At 38.8% G+C, this 16898-nt stretch overlaps 1 long non-coding RNA gene across 2 annotated transcripts in view; it reads right to left on the bottom strand.

Moving 5' to 3' along the window:
* Nucleotides 1-3093: 3093 nt before the first annotated feature.
* The window catches only part of LOC142829470 (uncharacterized), a 119622-nt gene continuing 105817 nt past the window's right edge, over nt 3094-16898 (bottom strand). The window contains exons 2-4 of one of the 2 annotated variants that reach the window (XR_012903890.1): nt 15096-15149; nt 6682-6726; nt 3094-4081 (exon numbers count right to left, since the gene is read on the bottom strand). This is a non-coding gene — a long non-coding RNA (uncharacterized LOC142829470). The remainder of the gene's footprint in view (nt 4082-6681; nt 6727-15095; nt 15150-16898) is intronic. The other variant, XR_012903889.1, reaches the window with a different exon arrangement.

Here is a 16898-nt window from a genome sequence, read left to right as displayed (position 1 = left end):
CACTGACATAGCCAGTCCATTACAACAGGCAAACGTGTTAGTGGTCTGATAGAATTTGCAGTATTCTGGGACCATTTCACTGACAACAAACCTGGCCCGGTGCTTTCAGCCCTTATCTGATTTTGTGGTTACTGGGGAGTCTCTTGGAGTCTGCTGTGCTGTCTGTCTGTGCAGAGCAGGGAAGCGCACAGGGGGATCACATAAACATAGCTGAATGGTTATCAACATTTGACAGAGCAAGATACATGTCAGGACAACACACCAGTGACATCTGATGATAGTGACCTTCCCTTAGAGGTTTGAATTCATATTTTCAAATCTCTAAATGAATATTAAGGAGTTAGCTTGGTGCCAATCCCTTGCAATCAAAGCTGTAGAGCTTATTAATTACACTGAAGCATTCAAGGTTTGTACAGCTCTGCTCTCTTCTTATACCACAAATCTTTCAGCATGTCATCTGAACACAGGAAACCCACAATGGAAAGTGTTTATAAAATTGCAGCTAAGTGCACAGCTGCTTGCCAAGGGCAGGCTGGAGTCATCTAATATGTTCACTAAGGTCTATAACAACAATGGATGGTTACCTCGAACATGAGGCTGAATCTTCATAGACTGTTTGCAGAATCACTCTACCCACAGAGATTCTTTCTTTGTAGGCAGATGCATGGGATGGGCAGTAGACTCACCCACATGACTACTTATGCTGGGTTCTAACATAAGGACTTGGCCTTTCATTCTCTTAGAATGAAATGGAATCCTAACATAAAAGGAAATGTCAGAAATGTCAAGGTACTCATATTTGAAAACTATTTCCTTTTCATACATTGATGTAGCAAATAAGCTTGACAAGGCTATTCTAATTCCAGTTTTAATTCCTATTTATTTAGTCTTAACTACGCACATAACCCTTTTGTCAGTTACCAACAGCAGTAAGAAGGGTCAGGACTTGGAATGTTTAGGAAATTCTAGTAATTCAAATAAAATACTGGGTTTGAGCCCCATCTAATTTATTATTTACCCCCAAGTTTTAGAAATTAAAAATCTTAAACACTTTTAGTCATACCTTTATATCAGGGATGAGGAACCTAAGGCAGGGGCTGGATGCATCCCTCTGGCTTTCTTGGATCTGGCCTCTGAGGCTCAGGGCTCCCCCCCAGCACTGTAGAGAACACGCTGACACTCCTTCACGCTGGCAGACCTTTTACAACTTCTCTTGAAGCTGGAGCATACAAAATCAACTAGCCTAGGTTCAAACGAGGCTTAGGTGTGCAAGGGAGGAGTGTCCTTCTTCTCAGTCAGGAGCCTTGACAGTGAGGATTTGTATTTTGGATTTTTGCTTCTCACTTGTGTGAGGCCCCAGACTGATTTTTCTGTGGTACAGCAGCCCCTGATCCAAAAAAAGTTTCCCTACCCCTGCTTTATAGGTATTTCTTCCCTATTCACAAACCACTAGGGTGTCCTTAGGCGATATGAAACACAAATGTTTTTTATGTGGGAAACAAGATGAACAGCTATTTACATCAACTCAGAGGGGTAGCAGTGTTAGTCTGCAATTTTAAAAATTAGTAGATCTGTGGCACCTTAGAGATCAACAATAATATATAGTATCATGAGCTACTTCTTCAGATGAGCTAGAATTTAAATAAAACAATTTTTACATAGCAGAACCAGGATGTGGGTGTGGCCTTCCCCATGATCTCATTTGCTATATATTTTCAATTTTTTTGGGTTCTAAGACTCATATTTATAACACTGTCCACATCTACTTATAAAATCATAGGAATGTAGCATTGGAAGGAACCTTGACAGGTCTTTTAGTCTAGTCCTCTCAGGCAGTACCAAGTATTATCTAGATCATCCTAGACTGGTGTTTATTTAACCTGTTCTTAAAAACCTCCAGTGATGGAGATTCCACAGCCTCCTTAAATAATTTTTTCCAGTACTTAACCACCTGACTCATAAACCCAATGTTATTCAGTGGTGACCTGTTGTCCTAGGGAGGTGGCACTGCTCTTTTCTAGCCCAATGAAATCCCCATCACAGTATGCTGCTGAAAGCTGATGCTGCCAGGTAAGATCCTAATCAAACCCCAGTTTGATAAAATCAGCTCTATAAAGTCTGCCATTGCTGGGTTTAGTGTTACAAAGTTACCTCCCTGCTACAGCAAGGTCATGATTCTGTAAAATCAGCATGATCCGAACTCTAAAAGGAAGCCTACTGTAAGATATTCAGACAGTGCGCTGCTTCTTTCATATATTTGGGGCTCACTTTTGAATCTAAACCTGCCAGGCATCAGCTAAGTGTAATCTGCTCCCTTTAAAGCAGTGGTTCTTAAATTATGGGTCAGAAGCTCAAAGTGGGTCATGACCCAATATTAATGATGTTGCTAGGGCTGGTATGAAACTTGCTGAGGCCTGGGACTAACGCTGAAGCCAAGGGCTTTCGCAGGACTCAGGTAACAGGCTGCTCTCACAGGCTAAAGACCTTGAGCCCTGGGATGGTGGAGCTTAGGCAGTCTCGGGCTGCAGTCCCATCGTCTGGTGTCATGTCATAATTTTTGTTCTCAGAAGGGGGTCATGGTGTAATGAAATCTGAGAACCTCTGTTGTAAGGTGTACCTTTTGTAATTTACAATTTCATACATATTGTCCATGAACATTTTGATATCTGTTCCCCAAATAGCACAAACTCTGAAAACAAACAACCTCCCCCTCCACATGCAGCATGAAACCACTGCAAGGTAAAACTACAGTTTATGCAAATTAAACCTCACAGGTGGCATGCTTTCTCCTTTTGCATATAGTGCATTCGAATGCAGTGAAAAATTATCATGAAATGCTGATTAGTAAATTTGACATGAGCATAAAGAAATAGGAAGGTGGCAACAGGTAAGAAATGTGGCAAACTATTGCTTGGAATATATGGTGCTGGCTGTACTGTATCATTAAGTTGATTAGCTTCCCAGACTAGAAATCAGAAAGAGGGATACTGCAGAAGCCTGCAAAGGCAATTGGGGAACTTCATCATTGAATAATGAAGATCCCTCTCAAAGACCTTGGATCTACAGTGATTATTGAACACAACAACATGGAAGGCAAATAATTTCATTCAATTTCACTCAATGACCCATAGAACATAAATAGATTCATGTCCTTGGGAATAGCTACAACATGTGGAAGCTTGTTCTGACAAAGCATCTATATTAAGTTACAAAAGAATTACTTCAATCTATCCCATTACACAACAGGTCCAGAAGAAAATACACTGAAAAGAATACATTGCTAATTAGTTCTGTTGGATACTGTGGAACAAACACTGCTGTGCATGCTGATTTATAAGCCCTCTCATGGTATTTGCCTTTTATATGTGTGAAAAACACCTTGCAGAAATATTCTCATTGTGAATAATATCTTGGGAAGTAGATAAAAGCTATCCAAGAGGGTACAGCTACATTCAGGGAAGCAGTATAAGTGGACCAGTCAAAAGGACACAGATAATCATTAGCAAATCATTCCCTGAAGCAATGTATAGTACACAGTCTACAAGATTCATAGCTTGAACACAGCAAGTATTCATTTTTGTTCTAGGAGACAGGTTGCCAAGAAGTTTGACACTATGCATTGAAGTCATCCATAAATACCATAATAGCTCTTTCACGAGCTGAAAGATACTACAAACTTTCCAACTGAAGGTAACCATGATGAATCCATTGACAGTATGACATTCACTCCAGCAGCCACCAGGAGTATTAGATGGATAGATGAGTCAGACAGATTTCTTCAGGTGACAACAGGAAAAGTATGCAGTCATAATCACTATTTTGGAACAGATATCCTAATTTGACACCGATGCAGAGAGGTTTCCATGCTGCTTTGTAAAAATGGACTTTGTTGTCACATTGGTGCCTCTGTGTGTAAAACATCCTGTCACACTCAAAACCTCTATTGCTGACTGTTGACGGGACTTCACTTATTTGCAAGACATTTTTTAAACAGAAGAAACAATGCAGAAACCACATTTTCAACTCCATCCAAAAGTGAAGTGTCAAATTCAATGTGTGTTGAGCAGCCAGTTTTGCAAGCCTGGAGAAGACAAACCAGCCAGAAGAAACATTAGTTCTTCTGATCCTCACTACTAGCAAAGAATATTTGCTCACATGCTATTTACAGTTTTTTTAGACTATGCTACTACTCAGTGTGAGGAGCAATCTCACCATGCAGTTTGGGGTGAAGGCAAAGACCGACAGTCCTTATTTAAGTAAAGTCTTCTTATGATGTCAGAAATGTGTTTATAAAATGAGCCTCTTGTTACTACACATAAAAGCTTCCCTAACACATTTAGCTTCTGAGTCATATCTGCTTAGTTTACTAAGGAGGAAAAAAAGTTTAATTTTTGCCATCTTGGCAGAGCCAACATGCAGTAGAAAAGCACAGTAACTTCACAGTAGCTATATCCCATTCATCCTTAATCCTTGGCAACTGGTAGTCAGATTCTCCTTTGAGAATCTTAATGCCTGTTGATTTTTAGGTATTTGGATAGAGGCCAATGATCAGGATTTAGAGAACAATGAAAGAAATAAAATTTAAAAAATCACATAGAGCAATACAAGTGGAGGTTGAGTATTATAAACTGAATTCTGTAAATATTCTTTCATAGCTTCAAATGAATTCATGTTGACAGTGTTTGCATCTCTTTAGTGTTCACTTTCCCCAAACATGCTAGCAAATGAGTTTAGGGGCAGTGATAGTCACTGAAGCAGTGAATTTTAAATGAATATTTCAGGGTAGTCATGGAAAGCAAATTCTGAATTTGTGATCACAGTAATTACACCACAAACCTCAACCTAATATACTTAGTGAGGCAGAAACGAACACATACAATGGCACTCATATGTTCAGTCAGAGCTTGAATTTTGAATACTAACTATACAAGAATAGCTGTTAAAGCATTGTTCCTTTCAAATCTGAAGGGCCCAAGTCTGCAATTGTATTAGTAGAAACCCATTGAAAGAAATAGGGCTATCTGTAAACACTGGAGTCTGCATGTGTGCTCTTGGCCTTGTCTGTGCTCAGACACTAAGCGGACCTAGGAGTGTCTAGTATTTGGACTGAAGATATCTGAGCAACTTAGGTGACATGGGAGTCCGCAGCCACATGTTCAGAGTCTGGATTGGGGCATACCTGCTGAATTGTTTAGAATGATCAATATATGAAAACCATCTGTTTGCTGGGAAGTTGTTACCAGAAAATGAGATGCAATTAAACAACTAGATCACTGTGTCTAAACCATTCATTGAGCTGTCAAATTGAAGAGTTTTCTGATAATATTAAGATCTTCTAAAATAAAATATTGTTTTCACTAGTTACTGAATGAATCTGATATGGAGGATGTTAATTCAGAATGAATGTGAGCATTTCTTCTGACTATAGCCACATATTAAGTTAAATTGATTTCAGAATATTTTTCATGGGAAGATAGAGTCTGGCACATTATAAGTGGACTGTTAATATGGAAATGCAAGGGCCAGGAACAATCTGTCTCTACAGCATGAATAGGTAATTTTTTTCTGCCTGACCTCCTATTGTACAATTGACCTACAATTGATGTTTTTCCTTAACAGAGTGGAATACTATACATCTGGAAGGGAAATGAAAAGAGATAACACTCACTGATATTTTACTAGATTCAGGGGGTAGCTGAGTTAGTCTGTACAGGATAAACTTAAAAAACAATAGTCTGGAAGCACTTTAAAGACTAACAAAATATGCAGATGGTATTATTAGCTTTCGTAGGCAAAGCCCACTTCTTCAGATGACCAGAGTGTTGGATGTCCAGAACAAAAATAAATAAGGGAGAAAGGAGGGATTGTGGTGGAAATAAGGAAAAAATGGGAGGGTGAGGAACAAGGGGTATGTCTACACTAGCTCGTTAGTTCGAGCTAGGTGGGCAAATGAGGGCAACCGGAGTTGCAAATGAAGCCTGGGATTTAAATATCCCAGGCTTTATTTGCATGTTCCCGGGCGCCGCCATTTTTAAATCTCCCTTAGTCCGAACTCCATGCCCATGGCTACACGTGGCACGGAGTAGGTAGTTCGAATTAGAGTTCCTAATTCGAACTACCGTTACTCCTCGTTCCTCATTCCATGAGGAGTAATGGTAGTTCAAATTAGGATCTCTAATTCGAACTACCTACTCCGTGCTGCATGTAGCCGTGGGCATGGAGTTCGGACTAAGGGAGATTTAAAAATGGCGGCGCCCGGGAACATGCAAATGAAGCCCGGGATATTTAAGTCGCAGGTTTGATTGGCAACTCCGGTTGCCCTCATTTGCCTACTTAGCTCGAACTAACAAGCTAGTATAGACATACCCAAGAAGAGGTAGTGGGTATAAAAATATCAAGGGGAAAGCCAAGCTGGAATATAACAGGAAAAACTAATAGTATATAACTCTCTAAAGACTGGATAATTTCCTGAGAAACATAAAGGAATTTTCATTTAAAGGGGCAACAGACCAAGGCAAAGTCTGCTGCGCTGGCTTCAGTGTAGTTGTGTCCAAATAGAATTTGGCCTGTAGAAGTTCTGAAGAAACAATGATGACCATAAAGGGAGATTTGATAGCAAATGGAGAAGATTTTCAAGGGCCCAGATTCCCATTGACAAGAGTCCAACAGTCATTTACATACCTGACAATCTCTCCTAGTGATATATTAAAGAACCTTGGAAAAAACCTGTGGATGAAGTTAGCACAAGTGAATTTACTGAGATCCTTCCAGTTTCAAATGACAATGCAGTAAGGAGAAGACTTATACATGTGCCAAATGGTATAAAGAAAAAGGTCTTAATTCTTAACATAATACAATGTTTCCAACTATCATCTTCTGCTTTCAAATTGCATATACTTTTTTCCTTACTGACCTAAAAGCTGAAATCAAGACACTTCATAAGAATTTCAGATTTCATTTTTTTTAATATTAGTATCTAACCTTAGGGAACAAAGCTTGAAAACAAGAAGCAAGTCCATTCTAATGGTTCAGAAAACAGAATCCAAATAAAAAGAACCTAACTTTTATTGGTTCTTTTAAAAAAATAAAGGAGCTTCCTGCAAGCTCCTCATAGTCCCTAGCTAAAACTGAACCCCAACACATTAGCACACACTGGGGGGCCTGCTCACATTTTGAATCTTGGTTGAACATTTACTTACTCTTTATTTGTACTATTTATATGAATTTTTAATATTTATATAAATTGTTTATTTGGAGAAATTACTGCTCTATATAAACAAAGAGAGCCAGTAAAATTCTGTCCCTGGATTCTCACACTTTCTTTATGGGAAGTGCAGCATCTGGTCAGTTATAATATGGGTCCATGCTATGGAAAAGGCTGTGAGTCTCTAAAAAGAATAATAATCTAGTTTCCTTTTTACTGAAAACATTAAATTGAAGGGAATGGTGGTGGTGAGAGGAGAAGTATTAAAAAAAATGAGGAGTCCTTGCTAAATGGAAAAAATAGTACATAAACAAGATGAGCAATTGATCTCTGTACATGAAGAAGGATAGAATTTGTACTTTGTGCTCTGGAAAGCATCTGGGAGAGGAACTATGATACCACATGGAAGCGAATGACTCCAGGGGCCAGGGTTTTCTGGGTAGATGGGTAGAACCAGGTTCTCAGCTGGCTTTTAAATATTTTGCATCAGGGCTGTGGTGGCCAACCCAGGGCCATCCTGCTCGGCTCCAGCAAGATTAAAACTCTTTTGGCATTTTGCCTGGCACCTGAAAAGCAGTTTCCCCCAGCAAGGGGAAGATTTTACTTCATATTAATTTGGAGCTCTTGGAAATGAAGTGACATTCTGACTTTTAAAACATAAAGAGTATAACCAAAATAAGATAAATAAATAATAGCAAAACTCCAGCAAGAAATATTCTATATAACAATGTTTCGCAGTAGGCCTTGTATATTTTATATGTCAGTAGGTTTCCTTATTTAGGTTTTCAATGAACAATTCTATCTTTCTGGTCTGATTTGAATAAGTATGGTTTCATTTAAATTTCTTTTTTTTTTCCTGCAGGTCAGTATGCTATCAGAGTCCACAGGATAAAAGCTTTGCTATTCAATAGAAATATCATCTAAGAAATTGAAATTTACTCCTGAGGCACAAGTTAGCTGAGCAAAAGGTGGAGAGATAACAGACTGTTTTACAAAAAGGAGGAGAATATGCTAATTTCATGTTTCCTATTCATAGCTCTCTTTGTTCAAAAGTTGACACATTTAATTAAAAAGATCTTCATGTTTGGAGGAAGAAGGTATTTCACTAATGAGAACTCACAAGAGAATCCTAAGGATGTGGTTGATGATCTGGTGCCCTGGAATTTAAAGTTGTTCCAGATGGCATTGAAAAAGGAATGAAAATCGAACAAAGCAATGAAAGTTGAAGTGAGGATGCCTTTGCTGATGGAACAAAAAAAAGCAATAAGAAATATGGCCCAGGAGGAAGGTGAGAGGAAGGCTATGTTTACACTGCAGTTATTTTTCGGAAAAAGGTACACAATTTGCAAACCACAATTTGCATACCTTTTACCGATTCTTTTTTTGGAAAAGACTTTTCCAACATTTGGCCCATCTATATGGGGCCAAATGTGTGAAAAACCTCCTCTTTCAGAAGAGCCCTTATTCTTTATAAAATGAGGAATATAGGGATTTCGAAAGAGTATACCCATTTTTTCGGAAACTGATCCGAAAAAATGGACGCGTACCCTGGACACGTCAGAGTTTTTCCAGGATACACTACAAAACTCTGTAGTGTAGACATAGCCAAAATGTAAAGGTCATCAAGGCAAGGTAAAGAAGCTGAGTATGATAGGCAGCTATAAGTCAGTAGGAATTCTAGCGTCGATAACATGGTCTGATTGACAGACAAAGGAAGATATCTATAATGGTTGCATTTTTGGACATCTGGAGAAAAGAGAGAAAAGAATCAGAGAAGCAGTGAGAGGGGATAGTTGCCATATTCAATACAGCAAATAGCTAGGGTTCAGAGAAAAGTTGAGTACATTGGGGACAGAAAGTAGGGTCAGATTTTCCATATGGTATTGAGGAAGAATTGATAGGATTTGGAGATTTCCTCCTGGATAGGAGGAAAAGTCTCTGATACATTTCTAGGATTTTATTTTTCCTCCTGTGTTGTAGTACATATAAAAGAGAAAAGCCTATTTCTGACAAGAAAGCTGTTTTATTGCTTTTGTTTAAAACAAATTTCTCCAATATGCCCAATTATTTAAAAGTTTGGAAATGAATTCTCAACTATTACGCCACTTTCTCACCCATCAATAGTTGGATCTAGTATTGAGCACAAGCTGAGCAGCTTTAGATTCATATCTCATAAATTTAAAGCCCTTCTCTAATTTTAAAGCCTCTCTGAATAATTCAACCTTGAAGTGAGATGTAGGATGTAAAATTTCAGGAGAATATGTTTTTTGAAAGGAAGTTTGGTGTATATGCCAGATATAGAGAAAGAGAGGGAGCAAGCACACAAACAACCTTATCTGTTACATATTATATCAATTGACTCAGTGGTGCATTGACAATTTACAACAGCTAAAGATCTTCCCTAAGGTGTCTAGAGTGCTCAGTCATACATGGCTTCATGACTAACCCTTTTGTAAATCCATGTCAAAACCCTACTAATTTCAATGGGAGTGAAAGCAAACGCTATACAGGCAGTCCCCGAGTTACGCGGATCCGACTTACGTCGGATCCGCAGTTACGAATGGGGCCGTCTCCCTGGTCTCCAGCAGACCAGGGAGAGGAAGCAAAGTGGCGGAGCATGCGGGCAGCGGACAGCCCAGACGTGTCTGGCCTGTCCGCTGCCCGCGTGTTCTGCCGCTTTGCTCCCCGTCCCCCTGGTCTGCAGACCAGGGAGACGGGGAGCAAAGCAGAGCAAAGCAGAGCAAAGCAGAGCAAAGCTGGTCAGTTTCAGCAGTGGCTGAATCAGGATGCCTGGGGCAGAGCAGCTTGGGTGCTGCTGGGTTGGTCCAGTAGTGCTGAGGAGCGGCGGCGCTACTGAACCAACCCAGCAGCACCCCAGCTGCTCTGCCCCAGGCGTCCCCAAGTCAGCCGCTGCTGAAACTGACCAGTGGCTGACTACAGGAAGATCCTGCCCCAGGCTTCCTGGAATCAGCTGCTGATCAGTTTCAGCAGCAGATTGACTTGGGGATGCCTGGGGTTCTTAAGTTGAATCTGTATGTAAGTCAGAACTGGCGTCCAGATTCAGCCGCTGTTGAAACTGATCAGTTTCAGCAGCGGCTGAATCTGGACGCCAGTTCCGACTTACATACAGATTCAACTTAAGAACAAACCTACAGTCCCTATCTTGTACATAACCCCGGGACTGCCTGTATTTGCTTTTAAATGTCACAAACCTGACAGCAGGGGATATATGTTATAAATACATGATTCAGATGGTTTTGAGAGAAATTGTTAGATTAGAATTGTTCCATTTAAAATTTGGACAATGCATGTAGAATTGCAAACAGAACAGAAAGAACAAAGCTTCACAAGTACTGTATTTCACTCAGACTTCAACTAATTTATAAGTGTTTTAACAGTTCCATTATTCTCTCAGTGTGGCCAGCCTTATAAAAGTGTTTGATTTTAGTGAACATGAGAATGCTGTAAAAAAAACAGTTATAATAAGTGGTCTACTTTACACTAAATCAAAAGGTCACAAGGGTCTTCTGTTACTAAACAAACCTCATTGATGTCGTTCATTAATACAATTAGACAAAGTGCACTCTCCAATTTCAGATATCTATTTACTCTAAGGCACTTTATGCCTTACTTAATCAAATTTAACTTGGGAGTTTTTTTCCAGCTACCATAATCAACATGTAAATTAAATTGTGAGGGTATTTAAAAAAAAAGACAATTATTTTATCGGTTAAATTTTCTGTATGATCTAACACAAGCAATGTTTAATTAAAAAGGAGAAATATATATATATATATATATATATATATATATATATATATATATATATATATATATATATATATAAAATCATTTTTCTCTTTTTCTGGGTGCTACTTTCATTACATTTCTATGGCTAACCCAGAAAATTGTTTTTTTATATTACAAAAGAGGGCTTATATTTATTATGGGATGTCTGCTTTTTAACAGGAAAGATGGTTTGATGCAGATCATTTAGTGCTGCTAATGATTTGCATTATATGCTTCATTAATTGTATGTGCTATGTAGCTTACGCTTAAGTGTATACAATTACGTCAAGCTCATTTATTTAGCAATATGCACTGGCATACTGAAGAGCTGTTATTTGTCTAATCTAAAATCTGCAAACCATTTAGTACACTGTTTAACTCTGGATTAATACAGAACACCAACAGCTACTATATAGGAGATTAAAGCAGGAAAAATGAGAACTCATATGGTATTTCATCAAGGAAGTTCATGTACAGTTCATTTGGAGTTTAGCCCATGAACTGTTGAAGGGTAGTGATGAACACAAGATATGAACTATTGATCCAGCAGACACACAGTCCCTACAGGATAGTTGTGAGCAACTTCATTTACAAATATTAAATGATGCCCCTTGCAGCCCTTTGGCCATATAATATATATTCCAAAATATGGATATTTTTAAAGGCTATTTTCTGCCTTAGAGTCATAACTTTGTGGTTTCATAACAGAGTCTGCCATGGACTCACTATGCAAACTTGGGCAACTTATTGAGATTGTTTTTGTCTACATCTCTATTATGGCTATAGTAGTAATGATTTAATATTACAGCTCTGAGATTAAATTCATATTTCAGGAAAAAATGGTCTGAGATCTTCAGAAGAAAGATACAATATCCAGTTAGTGCAATATGTATTGTTCATATCAAGTTTCAGAATTATAAAAATTAAAAAAACATATTTTCCTCTTGTGGAATCAGCTAAAATATGACTTTATATATCACATTTCTGTCCCTAGATATTAAAAATAGTGAGGTCATAAAATGGGTTCCTGTAATATTATTTTTCATTTATTGCAATTTTGTAATTTGACCTGAGTCACTTCTTGAAAATAAATAAATAAAAAATAAATAAAAGCAATGCATGTAGAACCCCACTGATTTCAACAAAATCATGTATGTATATGGGTTAGTCTCTGTCATTGGGTTTTAGTCCACTAATAATTCTACCCCTTAGCAAAGGAGGCAGGTAAATATAATTGGGTTCTGCTTATTTCTGTATTTTTTTAAAAATATGAAAGGGCCGTATATTAACATCTACAATCAGATGTTCCAGCACATATGGAATAATAGATGAATGTACAAAGAGTTTGAATGTATCCTTCCCAGTATTTGTTGGCTCTGAACCATATTCACCTTGTAAATCTGAGCCTATGGCTTTAGAAATAATTACACAGTATGGGTATGTCTACACTACCCCGCTAGTTCGAACTAGTGGGGTCATATAGGCATACCGCACTTGCAAATGAAGCCCGGGATTTGAATTTCCTGGGCTTCATTTGCATAAGCGGGGAGCCGCCATTTTTAAAACCCCGCTGGTTCGAACCCCGTGCAGCGCGGCTACACGGGGCACGAACTAGGTAGTTCGAACTAGGCTTCCTAGTTCGAACTACCATTACTCCTCATTTCACGAGGAGTAACGGTAGTTCGAACTAGGAAGCCTAGTTCGAACTACCTAGTTCGTGCCCCATGTAGCCGCGCTGCACAGGGTTCGAACCAGCGGGGTTTTAAAAATGGCGGCTCCCCGCTTATGCAAATGAAGCCCGGGAAATTCAAATCCCGGGCTTCATTTGCAAGTGCGGTATGCCTACATTACCCTCCTAGTTCGAACTAGGAGGGTAGTGTAGACATACCCTAAGGGACAAGCACAACTGATGGCTTCCAACTTGCTCCAGGAGTGCTCAATCCCCATGTAGCCTCAAACTCCACACTTAACCCCTTCTCCCAAACTCCCACCCCTTCCACCAAGGTCCCACCTCTGCCCAGATTCTTCCTACCATTGTCCCACCCACTCCCAAGCATACACTATCCCCACTACCTCCCCTCTCTTCCAGTGCCTCTGGCTTGCCACAGATCAGCTGTTCTATGGCAGGTAGAAGTCACTGGGAGGGAAGAGATCAGGGCTGTCAGCAGACGAGAAGTACTGGGAAGTGTGTGGAACTTGGCTGTTCATGGGTACTAAGCACCTGCTATTTTTTTTCTATGGGTACTTTGGCACACATATGTCTGAAGGGGTGGAAGGTTATAGAACCCAGATCCCAAATCCTGTTCAAAACCTTAAGTAAAAGAACATCTCCTTTCTCTCAGGATGTGACCTTAAAGCTCATTGACAGTTAAGAAGAATACCTAGAAAGCTAAGACACAAAAGCTGTATAGTAGTAATGCCTATTACTTGACTAACACTATCCATCATCATATTCTCCTTTCAGTTGTTTGGAACTTTAACAAAAACTGTAATCTTTTTGGTGGACAAGTTCAATTCTTGATTTCTTCTTCAAGTTTGATTGCAAAGTCATAGAATCATAGAATCATAGAATAATAGGACTGGAAGGGACCTCGAGAGGTCATCGAGTCCAGCCCCCCACCCTCAAGGCAGGATCAAGCTCCGTCTACACCATCCCTGACAGATGTCTATCTAACCTGTTCTTAAATATCTCCAAAGAAGGAGATTCCACCACCTCCCTTGGCAATTTATTCCAATATTTGACCACCCTGACAGTTAGGAATTTTTTCCTAATGTCCAATCTAAACCTCCCCTGCTGCACTTTAAGCCCATTACTCCTTGTCCTGTCCTCAGAAACCAAGAGGAACAAATTTTCTCCTTCCTCCTTGTGACACCCTTTTAGATATTTGAAAACCGCTATCATGTCCCCCCTTAATCTTCTTTTTTCCAAACTAAACAAGCCCAGTTCATGAAGCCTGGCTTCAGTCAAACACTGATAAGTTAAGGAATACCAATATTAAGGTTGTCCACAACATTAAATATTGCCCCTTCATACATATGCATTATAATACAGTATTTTAATACATAATGCTGATAAAATTTAATAATATAAGATTGTCCAAATAGGATCTGACCAAAGGTCCAGCTAGCCTAGTATTTTGTCTTGTGACAGTGGCCAATGCCAGGTGCCCCAGAGAGCCAGTAACAGAACAAGTAATCATCAAGGGATGCCATCTCTGTTCTCCATTCCCAGCTTCTGACAAACAGAGGGTAGGGACACCGTCCCTGCCATCCTGGCTAATGGCTATTAATGGACCTATACTCCATTAAATTATCTAGCTTTTTTTTTAACCCTTCTAGTTCCTTTTTGAACCCTAATTTGGCCCTTAATTTGCAGATGATACAAAGGTTGGCAGAATGGTAAATAATGAGGAGGAGAAAGCAGTCATACAGAAAAATCAAGATAACTCGGGAAGCTGGAGCCATTCAAACAAAATGAATTACCAAATGTGAAGTTATATTTCTAGGAATAAAGAATGCAGGACATACCTATGTACTATACCCTGGAAAACAAAGACTCTGAAAATTATGTAGCTGTCATATTGGACAAGCAACTGAATGCGAGCTTTGGTGTGATGCTGGGAAAAAAAGGACTGATAAGATTCTTGGATGTATAAATGGGGAGAAGTGATTAGGTACCAGGATGTAATTTTATGCTGTATATTTAAATTGTTCATCTCATACTAATGACAACATGTTAAAAAGAGTGCCAAAAAAATGGTGACAGTGCAGGGTTTCATCACAAAACTTAACCAAGAGCTGCAAAAATGACTAATTCCAGATCTATGTTCCAAAACTTTATTATCCAGCAAAAGCTCCAGTGTGCTTCTGAAAGCATAGATGAGTTTTTCTAGAAGGTGATGATGCTAGATTTGCCAAAAATCTCCTTTTGGAATAATCAACATCCACACTAAGAATTCTACTGGTACATATATCTCCATACAGTTCTCTAAGCAAAACCCAATAATTGTAGATTAATCCTTATGGGGAGGCCTTTTAGCTCAAACTGTTTAGTTCATCAAAAAGAAGATCGAGTAGTGACTTAATTACATTGTGTACATACCTTGATGTGGAGAAAATAGCAGATACTAATGGATCTTGTAACTGGAACCAATGGCTAGAAGTTAGAACCAGACAAAATCAGATTAGAAGGAATGCACTCATTTTTAACAGTGGGGGGGTGAGTAAATTATTTACAAAAATATGAAGGGAAGAAATGGATTCTCCATCTCTTGAAGTTTTTAATATTAAGACTGAATAACATTCTAACAGATATACTTTAGGCAAGAAAAAGTTATTTGCTTCAGTACAGACTAACTTGATGAAATGTTATGTCCTTTGTTATATTGGAGGTCAGATTACAAAAAAATCTAATATATAAATTAGATATAAATGTATACAAATCTACAAATAATCACATACTTTTTTTTTCATAGAATCACAGAATACTAGAACTGGAAGGGACATTGAGGTCATCAAGTTCAGTCCCCCTGCCTTCATGGCAGGACCAAATATTATCTAGATAATACCTGATAGATGTTTGTCTAACCTATTTTTAAATATCTCCAGTGATGGAGATTTCAGAACATCTTATTTATTCCAGTGTTTAAACCCTCGGACAGTTAGTAAGTTTACCCTAATGTCCAATCTAAGCCTCCCTTCCTGTAATTTAAGACAATACCCCATTTGAGGTCTAATCAGCATAGAGGAGAGTGGAAGAATGACTTCTCGTGTCTTGCTCACAGCACTCCTGTTAATGCATTCCAGAATCATATTTGCTTTTTTGTAACAGTGTCATACTATTCACTCATGTTTAACTTGTGGTTCTGTATGATCCCTAGATCTCTTTCTGCAGTACTCCTTCCTAGATAATCACTTCCTATTCTGTTTGTGTGAAACTGATTGTTCCTTCCTAAGTGGAGAACTTTGCATTTGTCCTTATTAAACTTCATCTTGTTTAACTCAGAGTATTGCTGTAGTTTGTCTAGATCATTTTGAATTTTGACCCTGTCCTCGAAAGCACTTGCAATCTCTCCCAGCTTGGTATCGTCTGCAAACTTAATAGTGGTACTCTCTCTGTCATCATCTAAATCGTTGATGAAGATATTGAACAGAACCAGTCCCAAAACAGACCCCTGTGGAACCCCATTTGTTATGCCCTTCCAGTATGATTGTGAATCATTAATAACTATTCTCCAAGAATAGTTATCCAGCCAGTTATGGCCGCACTTTAAAGTAACCCCATGTAGATTGTATTTTCCTAGTTTCTATCATGTCCCCTCTCAGTCATCTCCAAATTAAACAAACCCAGTTTTTTTCAGTTTTCCCTTGCAGGTACATGTTTTCTAGACCTTTAATCATTTTTGTTGCTCTTCTCTGGACCCTCTCCAATTTTTCCACATCTTTCCTGGAATGTGATGCCCAGAACTGGATGCAATACTCCAACTGCAGTCTAACCTGCTCAATCATTAGAGAGGAAGATTTACTTCTTGTGTTTTGCTCACAACACTCCTGTTAATGCATCTCAGACTCATGCTTTTTTTGCAACAGTGTCACACTGTTCACTCATATTTAGGGGACACTATGACCCCTAGATCTCTTTCTGCAGTACTCCTTCCTGGATAGCCACTTCCCTTTCTGTATGTGCAAAACTCATTTGGCTATTTCATTTGATCCCTGGCTCATTTAGTGCTCAGAATGGATGGCAAATGAGGTTGTGATGAGAAGTTGTCTGACCTTACTACATTTGTTCTATTCCAAACTAGAGAAAAAAATCCCCCTTTAATTTTTAAGTCCAATTTGCAACCAAATGAAAGAGATAGGCATAGATTTAAGGATCTCAAACCAAAACCTTCCATTCCTGACG

Source organism: Pelodiscus sinensis, chromosome 5 (assembly GCF_049634645.1).
Source record: "Pelodiscus sinensis isolate JC-2024 chromosome 5, ASM4963464v1, whole genome shotgun sequence".
NCBI classification, from domain to species: domain Eukaryota; kingdom Metazoa; phylum Chordata; order Testudines; family Trionychidae; genus Pelodiscus; species Pelodiscus sinensis.
The sequence above is the reverse complement of the archived record's forward strand: the minus strand, read 5'-3'. Positions and strand labels throughout refer to the sequence as shown.